Raw genomic sequence first — 12,367 nt, 5'->3', positions numbered from 1 at the left:
GTAGGAAGCTGGAGGCAGGAACTGGAGCTGGATATCGAACCCAGGCACTCCAATATAGGACGCTAGCATCTTCACTTCTAGGTCAATGCCTGCACCATGCTCCTAGTTTTTAATAAATGAGCCCAGTTGTTACTTTCACTTGGCTTGGTCCTTGTACATACTGCTCTATCAGCAATGAAACCCCAGAGGGAGAGGGCTGAGTAGTAGAACTTGAGGAACCTTCTCTCAAACAACAATCACCCTTCATTCTTTCCCTTGAAGGTATGGTAATAGAAGGTTAACTTATGGGGTCAATGCTGTGGCATAGCAGGTAAAGCTGCCATCTGTGGCACCAGCATCTCATATGGGCGCCAGTTTGAGTCTGGTTGCTTCACTTCCAATCCAGCTCTCTGCTAATTCACATGGGGAAGCAGCTGAAGAAGGCCTAAGTGCTTGAGCACCTGTACCCACATAGGAGACCAGCAAGAAGCTCCTGGCTACTGGCTTTGGATGGGCCCAGCTCCAGCCATTCCAGCCATTTGGGGAAGAACCAGTAGATAGATCTCTCTCTGCCTTTCTCTCTCTCCCTCCCTCTCTCCTCTTTCTCTCTCTCTCTCTTTTTCTCTAACTCTTCCTTTTAAGTAAATAAATATTTTTAAAAAGGTTGACTTACATGTACAAGATATCAGCATTTTAAATAATTCATAATAAAACTAGAGGTGTTTCCAAAAGGTCTAGGAGTATATATATACTGTTTTTATTTCAAAATACACTTACAATATATTACAACAGCATTTGTTTCTGAACTTTTCAAAAAATAAAATAAGTACTGAAGAAGATTCTGTTGGTAAGATAGCAATGAAATCCATGACAATTGTTATAGCATCTAATGCTAGCCCAGGGCTTCTTCACTGATAAATGGTTATATATTTGCTAAGACTATGCTATTGTCAACCATCTAGGGAATTAATGTTCCCATGGGGAACCACAGTCTTTAGCTGGTTTCATGTGTAGTTTATAAGAAAAGCATCAATTAGTACAGGCTTCATTAGAAAATATACATTAGAAAATATTGTTACCAACTTATCATTTGTATAAACTTTTCATTTGTTTAACCCAAACTAAGAGTATGGAGATCAAAAAGAGAAAGAAGAATGAATAATCAGAATGATAGAAGGAAATTCTACCCAAATTAATCTTCACCCTCTTAAAATAAATTTTTGAAATTTTATTTGACCACCTCTCAAAAATATAACACACTCAAAATCCTATTGGCAATTCTTCTATGTTTGGATTCTAGTACCTCTTCTTCAATTGACAATATACTCAAATTTATAGGTGAATTAGAAAGTTGTCAAGAATTTTAGTGTTTGTGATGTAAATTGAAAATAATTGATGGAGAAAGAAGTTTGCTGCTTTTTTTAAGTAAGCAAATTGCTACAGGAGTGGGTGTTTGGCCTAATGGTTAAGATGCCAGTTGAGTTGCCAGTGTTGCGTGTGGAATCCCCAGCTCCAGCTTCTGATTCCAGCTTCATGCTAAGGCAGACCCCGGGAGGCAGTGGTGATGATTCAAGTAGTTGGAGTCCTGCCACCCAGTGGGAGACCTGAACTCAGCACCTGGCTCCCAGCTTCAGCCCCGCAACACTGTAGACATTTGAGGAGTGAACCAGCAAATGGGATTGTGATCTCTCGCTCTTGCTCTCTCTCCTCCTCCATCTCTCAGCCTCTCAAATAAATAAATAATTTTAAAGACAATTGTTACAATAAAGCAGATAATGGGCATATACATTGAGATGAATTTTTATTTCTTTTCATTTTATTTGAAACAGAGAGAGACAGAAAGAGAAAGATCTTCCATCTGCTGGTTCACTTCACAAATGCCAGCAGCAGAAGGCAGCAGCAGAAGCTGGCCCAGAAGTAGCAGCAGCCAGAAACTCAGTCTGGTTCTCCCACATGCGTGGCAGGGACCCGGCAGGAAGCCGGATTACAAGCAGAGCCAGGATGCAGAGCAACCACTCCCATATGAGATGTGGGCATCTCAAGCAGGGTCCTAACTGCTGTGCCAAATGCCTGCCCTGTGATCACATTTTAACAAAAATTTACCATTATTATATTTCTCTCTAACAGATTTATGATTTAAATATTAGTGTTGCATCTTTTAAAACAGACTAAATTTGAGAACTTCAGACTTAAAATTACCTACACATAATTGTCAGATCTTCTGGGGATTGTGTGTGTATATAAAAGAGGCAGAGGTAAAGAAAGAGATTCGGGACAATACATAATTTTAAAGTGAAATAACTGCATTAAAAAGTATTTATTTGTATTTGTATTCTGGCAAGACTAAGAATCCTAAATTCGGAGCCGGCACTGTGGCGTAGCAGGTAAAGCCATCGCTTGAAGTGCCAGCATCCCATATGGGCACCGGCTTGAGTCCCAGCTGCTCCACTTCTGATCCAGCTCTCCGCTATGGCCTGGGAAAGCAGTAGAAGATGGCTCAAGTCTTTGGGCCCCTGCACCCGTATGGTAGACCAGAAAGAAGCTCCTGGCTCCTGGTTTCGGATCAGCACAGCTTCAACCTTTGCGGCCATCTGGGGAGTGAACCAGCGGATGAAAGACCTCTCTGTGTCGCTCTGCCTCTGCCTCTCTGTAACTCTGCCTTTCAAATAAATAAATACATCTTTTTAAAAAAATCCTAAGTTCACCCACATATTTTTATGCATTTATAAACAAAACCATGCTTCTAGGATATACTCTGAAAACTGTAAATGCACAGAAATTGTAGTGCTCATACCACTATGCAGTCTACTGGAAGCAGGTGGGTATAATTTTTCACACTCCAGGAGCATTTATAAATCACCAGGCTCTTTTCTCTTGTCAGCCACTGCTAGACGTCTGAATTTCAGAACAAACTGTGCAAGAATCATTTACTCTTGAGCTTTCAACTTAATGAAATAAAAAATGAAAAAAATTCTTTATTTGGAAGGAGGAGGCCTACACAGAAGGTAAACTTTTAAAAGTCTACCCATGAGATGAACAGCAACATAAAAGTAGTTCCAGATGAACTAAAATATTAAAACACTATAGAATGTTCAAACAAATTTGAGAAAATTTCCATGTAGCTTTGGTGGCAGAAGCCTCCCTAAGAAAGAAAATAGGAAAGCTAAGACCAGTACTGTGATGCAGAAGATTAAGCTGCTGCTTGGGGCACCCACATTGCATATAGAAGTGCCTGTTCTAGTCCTTCCTTCTTCCGTTCTGAGCCAGCTTCCTGCTAATGCATTCTGGCAGGCCACAGGTGATGCTCAGGTGATTGGATTCCTGCCACCCAGGTAGGAAACTGAGGTAGAATTCTGGGCTCCTGGCTTCAGGGAGGAACTTCTGCTGGGGAGTGAACCAGAAGGTGGAAAATCTTTGTGTGTGTGTGTGTGTGTGTGTGTGTGTGTAAGAGAGAGAGAGAGAAAGAGAGAGAGAGAGAGAAAGAGAGAGAGAGAGAGAGAGAGAGAGAAAGGTCTTCCATCCACTGGTTCACTCCCCAAATAGGAACAAAGGTGGAGTCTGGGCCAGGCTGAAGCCACACCTGGAGTTCCATCCGGGTCTCCCACATGGGTGGCAGGGGCCCATGTAGGGAACTAAATCAGATGCAGAGCAGCCAGGACTTGAAGCAGCACGCTGATACCGGATGCAGGTATCGCAGGTGGCGACTTAGCCCGCTGCATCACAATCCCAGCCCTGGGGCTGTGTTTTATCATCTTAGTAGGTTTTTTTTTTCTGTAAGTCTAAAACTATCCTAAAAAATAAAACACACGGGGACAGCACTGTGGCGTAGTAGGCTAAGCCTCCACCTGCAGCACCAGCATCTCATATGGTTGCCAGTTTGTGCCCTGGCTGCTTCTCTTCCAATCCAGCTCTCTGCTAATGGCCTGGGAAGGCAGTGGAAGATGGCCCAAGTCTTGGACCCCCATTCCCATGTAGGGAACCCAGATGAAGCTCCTGGTTCCTGGAGCCTGGGCCTGGCCTAGCCCTGACTGTTGCAGCCATTTGGGGAGTGAACCTGTAAATGGAAGATCTCTATCTCTGTCTCTACCTCTCTCTCTCTAACTCTGCCACTCAAATAAATAAATAAATTGTTAAAAAATAAACATAGAAAAAATATATTTTTATGTTAAATTCAAATGACAGGAAATTTCTTGAATATGGAAGTATTTGAACATATATAAAAGAAAGTATATTAATATTAATATTCCAGTTACATGTTGCTATATAAAACTCACCCTAAATGTAGTGTCTTAAGACCACAACATTTTTGTTTTCTTTTCTCTCACAGCTATAAGGATATATTGGACCCAGCTAGGTCTCTTCACAAGAAGTCTCTCATCTCTCACATGCTTGGCTCATTCTCCTACTTGACAGATGGACTGGAAAGTCTCAACCAGCTAAGGCAGGGAAATATGGGTCTCTCTCTCTCTCTATCTCTCTCTCTCTTTCTTTCTCTCTCCCTCCCTCCCTCCCTCCCTCCCTCCTCTCCCTCACTCTCCCTGTCTCCTTCCCTCTCTCTTATTCCTCCTCTCTGTACTCTGTTTCTCTGGCCTCCCAGTAACAGAGGAGCTGGACTTTCCTTCACAGTGGATCAAAGGTGAATGATCCAAATACAAAGGAGCCAGCGTCACCTCCTATGAGCTGGGTCACCCTGTATGAGGTGGCCTGAATTCATGTAGCATCACTTTCTCTGCACGTGATCCATCGTAGCAGTCTCCAAGGCAAGCCAAGGAGAAACAGGTTTAAGGAGAGGCAATATTCGGGAAGAGCATGTGGGTCTGTAAATATTGTCATGGCCATTTTTGAAAAATACGGACGGTCTGCCATGATTAATATACATTAACTTCCCACAAGTTGAAAAGGAGTAGACATACATACACAGTATACACTAGTAAAATAAACAAGACATATTTCACTGTCATTGCTATAAAAATGCAATAAACATAAAAAATATATCTACCTCTCTACATCAAAGAAAATCAAATTTTATGCCTCACACTGGGAAAAATAAAGATTAATAACATCAAGTTTGGAACATGTGTAGGAAAATGGGTGATTTAATGAAACTGCAATGAAATGTAAGCTGTTTCTTCTTTTTATAACCCACTGGTCACTCCTATGAGCAAGCATGGTTGGAAATGTAGTTTGTCAGCCGAGTCCAAGATCCGTTCTAAGAAGAGTTAAGAAGAGTGTATTTTGGGAGCTAGCATTGTGACCTAGCTGGTTAAGCCACTGCCTGAGATGCAGGCCTCCCATATGCATATTGATTCCTGTCCTGGTTGCTCTACTGCTGATCCAGGTCCCTGATGGTGGCCTGAGAAAAGCAGTGGCCCAAATGTTTGGGCCCCCTCCACCCTTATGGGAAACCCAGATGGAGTGCTAGGCTCCAGGCTCCTGAACTCAGCCTTGCCCAACACTGGTCGTTGTAGCCATCGGGGAGTGAACTAGTGGATAGAAGGTCCACCTCTCCCTTTCTCTCTGTAAATCTGATTTTAAAGTAAATAAATTTTTCAAATAAAAAACAAAGAAAGGTATATTTTAGGAAATTTAGACTTGTTATAACCACTAAACATGAGAGTGCTTCAAAATGTTATGGAAAAGGGAATTAAAAGATACATTTATTTTGGTGCAAAATATTTCTAAAATGCATGCATGGTTTTTTCATACCGCTAATTTCATTTTGAAATTTTAAAATTTTTTGAGAGATAGAAAAACAGACAGTAAGAGAACTTCCATCTGCTGGTTCACTCCTCAGTTGTCCACAATAACTGGACTAGGCCAGACCAGAGCCAGGAAACTCGAACCTACTCTAGGTTCCCCCTAGTAGGTGGCAAGGACCCAACTATTTGAGCCATCACTACTACTTCCCAGAGTCCACATCAGCAGGAATTTGGAATCAGGAGCCAAGGCTAATACTTGAACCTAGACATTCTGACATGGGATGTGGGCACCCAACCAGTATCTTAACTGCTAGGCCAAAGGCCTGCCCCTCCATAAACTTCATGGCCTCTAAATATGCTGTTTAAACTTACTTGCTGTTTCTGGTTCCTGGCTTCAGCTTGGCCCAGTCCTGGATGTTGTGAGCATCTGGGGACTGAATCAGCGGTTGAAGGATCTCTCTTTTTAGAAAAATAAACATTAGAAGAAAAGTCAAGCAGCCTATGGCTGGATCAGCAGGGGACCTTTGGCGGTCTTTCTCTATATCTATTTTGACCATCTGTCTCTATATCTATGTAGTTTCTTCAGAATGATTGAACTTACACAGCACACTTTTAGAGACTTGCCCTGGGCCTTCCCTGACATGGTAAACATCACTGATGAGTCAGAGAACAAATGTGAGAATGCTACCATTTTCTAAGTGCATCTGTTCTACTATACTTCCTAAGGCCAGGAAAATAAGCATAGAATAGAATGGCTCCAATATCCTCCCATATACTTTTTATTCCTACTTTTAAATTTTTTAATAGATAAAAAAATTAATCATTTTTATTTATGGGGTACAATGTGATTTTTCTCTTATTACTTTCTTCATTTGATTTTAATTTTTAATTAGTTTTTAACAGATTCCATGTGATTTGTAGCTGGAACTCTAAGAACATAATGATATTCCCTTTCTCCCTTTCTCCCCCCTCCCCCCTTGAAATGAGACGCACTTGGGCAAAATTTTGTCTAGCGTTTGATCTTCACCAATAGCTCCACCCATTAGTGGACGACTCTGGCATCTTGGATCTTAAGGGATTAAGCATCTGTATTCAGGAACACGTATCTGGTCCAGCAGTTAAGATGCTGGTTAGGACTCCCATACCCCATATTGGTATGCCTGGGTTCAAAAGCTGGCTCTGGCTTCCTGACTCCAGTGTTCTGCTAAGGCAGACCCTGGAAGGCAGCAGTGATAGCTCAAGTGGGTATTTGCCACCTACATGAGAAGTCTGGATTTCAGCAGATTCAGCACTGGACCAGCCCAAGCCGTTGTAGGCAACTGGAGAGTAAACCAGTGGGTGGGGAGATCTCTCTCTTTGCTCTCTCATAAGTAAATAAATAAAATAAACCACTATCCAATAACCCCTGATATGTCTGAATATTTTCCTTTCTCCACTGTGCAGTCACACTCTTAAAGGGCCAAATTCCTTTGGAGAAGAGACTTTGAAGGCTTTGAAGGACAGTCAAAACACAAATCTGTGATCATAACCTCAGGGCCTGGCTTCTCTCTCCTCAAAGGCTCTAGGGCTATAAACTGGCTTAAATCTAAAAACTATGAATAAAATCATATATTTTCTTCTTTTTTTAAGATCAATTTATTTATTTGAAAGACAGAGTTACATAAAGGCAGAGGCAAAGAGAGAGGTCTTGCATCCTCTCGTTCACTCCTCAAATGGGCGTAACAGCTGGAGCTGTGCCAATCTAAAGCCAGGAGCCAGGGGCTTCTTCCAAGTCTCCCACGTGGATGCAGGGGCCCAAGCATCTGGGCCATCTTCTACTGCTTTCCCAGGCCAAAATAGAGAGCTGGATCAGAAGTGGAGTAGCTAGGACTCAAACTGGTGCCCATATGGGATGCTGGCACTGCAGGCAGTGGCTTTACCTATTGCACCACAGTGCCACTCCCAGCAATGTTACTCTTTAGATATGAAGGAGAGATAAAGATATTCCCAGATAAACAAATTCTGAGAAAATTTACCACCACCAGACCTTTGTTATAACAAATGTTAATTATATATATATAGATATATAATTTATATTAAATGGTAGTTACAAGAGGATGGGGAGGGAGATTGAGGAAAGGTTGACTGATGGGTACTAAATTACAGTTAGATCATAGTAAGAATTTCTGTGGTACTACATACTTCTCTATTTTTTAAAAATCTGGAAGATAGGATTTTGGGTGATTTCACTATAAAGAAATGTTAAATGTTTGAGTGTTACACATGTATACATGTAACAAAATGTCATGTATACATGTAACAAAATGTCATATAGTACTCCATAAATATGCCCGGATTTTTGTGTCTTTAAAATTTTAAAAATAATAAAACAAAAATGGAAATTAAAAAGGATCAGTTTAAGGCCAGCACTGTGGCTCACTAGGCTAATCCTCCGCCTGTGGTGCCAGCACACAGGGCTCTAGTCCCTGTTGGGGCGCCGGATTCTGTCCCAGTTGCTCCTCTTCCAGTCCAGCTCTCTGCTGTGGCCTGGGAGTGCAGTGGAGGATGGCCCAAGTCTTTGGGCACTGCACCCTATGGGAGACCAGGAGAAGCACCTGGCTCCTGGCTTCAGATCAGCGCAGTGCGCCGGCCTCAACACGCCAGCCGCAGCGGCCGTTGTGGGGTGAACCAACGGAAAAGGAAGACCTTTCTCTCTGTCTCTCTCTCTCATTGTCCACTCTGCCTGTCAAAAAAGAAAAAAAAAAAAAAGGATCAGTTTAAAGATTAAACTAATAGTAAAATAAAACCTAAATCATGCTGTGATATAACTCTTATAGATGAACCTGGAGACAAATAAAAGATAGTGAGAGGATGGATCCTGAGAAGAATGAGAATCAGCTGTGAGATGGCTGCACACAGGGCAGTCATAGAAAAAGCTGGATTCAGAGGACAGCTGACTTCCTGGAAGGCACAGGGGGCTCATCTTCCAAGAGAGATTCCCCAAAACTGAGGGGTTCAAATTTCTCAGCTCTTAATATGTTTGTCCAAATAACTTCAACTTCTTTCCTGTGGGGAGCAATCCGGACTAGACTGAGTTACTGGAATTAAGACTTATTCTATGCATCTGCTCTCCCACAATATGGCGCTGGGAGAGAAGTAAACAGCTTCTGCACAGCTGCCTCCAGTTCAACCAATAAACTGTAGGACTTGCTCCTGATTGGAGGAGAGCAGCGTACTCGGCGTGTGGGCAGCCGAGTTAGGATTGGCGGAGGAGGACTATAAAGGAGGAGAGAGACGGCATGCACCAGGAACATCTAAGGGGAACATCTAGCTGAAGGAACACCTGTGCAGCCCCCGAGAGAGCCGGCCGGCGGTGTGCCGCTCCCCTGCGGAAGTGGGGAAAGTGGCAGGGGGAACCGCCCTTCCACGGAGGTGGAAGGGATAGTAGCCAACCCGGGAAGAACCAGCAGCAAACCCGGGGAGGGCCGAGCAGACAAAAGAACAGCGCAGGGTCCTGTGTCATTCCTCCACGAAGAGGGGGAGCGACATAATGGTGCCATGACTCGGATAGGAAACGTGACTCGGATAGGAAACCTAGGACGGATAGGAAACTTAGGAGGGAAGAAATGACTCGGATTAGGAAACCTAGGTCGGATAGCAAACTTAGGAGGGAAGAAACGGGAAGAACTGGGAAAATATCGGAGAGAGAGACTAGCAAACAGCCTAGGGAAATTCCCGGAGAGAGAGTCTAGCAAACAGCCTAGGGAAAAGCCGGACGAAAAAGGTGCCGGAAGAAGCTATTGAAAGCCTAGGCATAGACTCAGATATGGACTACGGGGGGAAGCTGGGAGAAATCTCTAAGGTCGAAAGCGAAAGTGAAAGCTAGAACAAACAGACTCGGACGCGGACTGTGGGGAGAGGCCAGGAGAAATGAGGGAGGAATATCGTTGGAGGAAAGTTTGGGGAAACATACCGGGTAGAGAAAAATGTTAGGGAAATTGAAGCCGCGGGGGGCAGGCCAAGGCGGAAACGAAAGCCACTTTGGGATTCTCAAGTTAGCCCAGGAATAGGGGGCGAAAAGTTGAAACCAGAAGCTGAAACGTAAGCCAGATTGGGATCCGTCTGATTAGCCCGGGGAGCAAAGGACAGGAAGCCAAACCATGGGGCGGAGACGTAAGCTGGGTTGAATTCGCCAGGCTAGCCCGGGGAACTTGGATTGAATGCTAGTGGTGGAGACGCAAGCTACGCTGTGTGACTCGCGGAAGCCGCCGCGTGCAGAGAGAACACGGGGCGTGAATAGATAGGGAACGCGGGGCTGGCGCGAGGCCGTGGTTCAGACGCGAAAGGGCTAGTGAGTAACCGCGGAGTGTGCGCGCAAAGCCGAGCCGCGCAGATGAGAGAGGCGCGGGCTGAAGCGGCTCAGAGCCGGCGAGGCGCCGAGAAGCAGCCTCGGGGCGGAGCCCGCCGGCGGGGCAAGGCGCCGGGAAGCCGCGCGGAGCCGTGAAGCTGCCGGCAGGGCGAGGCACCGGGAGGCCGCGGGGATAAGAGAAACAGAAGTTCAGAAGTAAAATGAGAGAAATAGGAATGCTGGAAGATAGAAGTAAAATGGGGGAAATAGGAATGCCCGGAGATAGAGAAATAGAGAAATAGAAAGGCCTCCCCTCAACATGGCAATGAGAAAGCTTGGATTCGGTCTGCCTGATTAAGTGAGGCGATGAGCACCTGCGGGCGGCTAGCAGTTTATGCGCCGCAGGTCACCGAAGACAGGCACAAATTAACATCAGTAAGGCCTCCCCACAACACAGCAATTAGGAGGCTTGGATTCGGTCTGCCTGATTAAGGCGGTAAGCACCAGCAAGCAGCTCGACCAGAGTATGAGCTGCAGGTCACCGAAGATAGGCACGAACCAACACTAATAAGTCTCCCCCACAATACGGCAATGAGAAGGCTTGGATTCGGTTTGCCTGATTGTTAGGGCTTGTAAGCCCCTGCAGGCAGAGCAGAGCATGCGCTGCAGGGCACCGAACACAGGCACGCATCAGCGCCTAAAAACCTCCTCACAACATGGTGAAGAGAGGACCCGGATTCGGTTTGCCTGATTGATAGGACTTGTAAGAACCTGTGGCAACTCTAGCAAGCAGAGCAGAGTGTGTGCCACGGGGCACCGAAGACAGGCGCGTATCAACGCCAAAAATAAAAAGAAAGGGGGATCTGTGGGGAGCAATCCGGACTAGACTGAGTTACTGGAATTAAGACTTATTCTATGCATCTGCTCTCCCACAATATGGCGCTGGGAGAGAAGTAAACAGCTTCCGCACAGCTGCCTCCAGTTCAACCAATAAACTGTAGGACTTGCTCCTGATTGGAGGAGAGCAGCGTACTCGGCGTGTGGGCAGCCGAGTTAGGATTGGCGGAGGAGGACTATAAAGGAGGAGAGAGACGGCATGCACCAGGAACATCTAAGGGGAACATCTAGCTGAAGGAACACCTGTGCAGCCCCCGAGAGAGCCGGCCGGCGGTGTGCCGCTCCCCTGCGGAAGTGGGGAAAGTGGCAGGGGGAACCGCCCTTCCACGGAGGTGGAAGGGATAGTAGCCAACCCGGGAAGAACCAGCAGCAAACCCGGGGAGGGCCGAGCAGACAAAAGAACAGCGCAGGGTCCTGTGTCGTTCCTCCACGAAGAGGGGGAGCGACATTTCCCATCGGCATTCTCACATTAGTATAAGAGATCTAGTAGAATGGGGCATTTATTGATATTGCAACCCTGCCTTTAAATCAAGCCATGGGCCTGCAGCCTCATCATATCTACACTGCACCTACAAGAGTAGGATCTCTGTCAAGCTGTCATGGAGGCATTTTGATTCTCCATGCATGTCCTCAGCTAAAAACTCATAGTCTTACAAATCAGGTCTTCAGATGGGTTTGTCTCTGTCTTGTACTGATTGACAGGTTTTTTTCCCAACATGGTGCTTAAAAACCCCACTACCACCAGCCCCTTTGGGTTTTGCCTCTCTTGGAGCCCCACTCCAGCCCACTCTGGCTGGAGGTCTCTGGCTTAAATAAATCCTCTCTTATCTCTCCATCTCTCCCTCTCTCCCTCCCTCTGCCTTTCAAATAAAAATAAATAATACAATTTTCTAAAAAAAATGGAGTGGATTATTTGATAGTGAAAAAGAAGGGGGGAAGGTTGTTGGGTATAATCAATAAAATTCTCTATTAAATCCAAAAATAAAATCTAAAATTGATGAATTTTTGGGAATCAGGCTTCTAGTACATCTCTTATTGTTACCATACTACTATACTATCATCACGATTTTTTTTAATTGCAACATATCTCTACTTCTGTTTAGTGTATTGAAGTTTGGAGAGAAGGAAATTCAGATCCTTGTTTTCAAATCTCTGCTTTAATTTTAATTAAATAATTTTAATGATATATAGGGTTTATCATATGACATTATTTATAAGAACATATACAATAACAAATGTAGTAGATATTATTCATAGATACATAGATAGGTATGTGTGAATCTATGAAAACATGGGATAGAGGAAAAATTCATATTAGTGCTTAACACTGTGAAAATGGAAAAAAGATATGATTAGAAAGATAAGTCAAATGCACTTCAACCTTATCTATTTTTTTTCTTAAAAATGCAAATTTGAAGCAAATTTGACAAAATGGTAGCAACCACAAATCATGGATTGTTGGAAC

This window comes from Oryctolagus cuniculus, chromosome 5 (assembly GCF_051225735.1).
Source record: "Oryctolagus cuniculus isolate XC-2025 breed Fujian yellow rabbit chromosome 5, ASM5122573v1, whole genome shotgun sequence".
In the NCBI taxonomy this organism is placed as follows: domain Eukaryota; kingdom Metazoa; phylum Chordata; class Mammalia; order Lagomorpha; family Leporidae; genus Oryctolagus; species Oryctolagus cuniculus.
The sequence above is the reverse complement of the archived record's forward strand: the minus strand, read 5'-3'. Positions refer to the sequence as shown.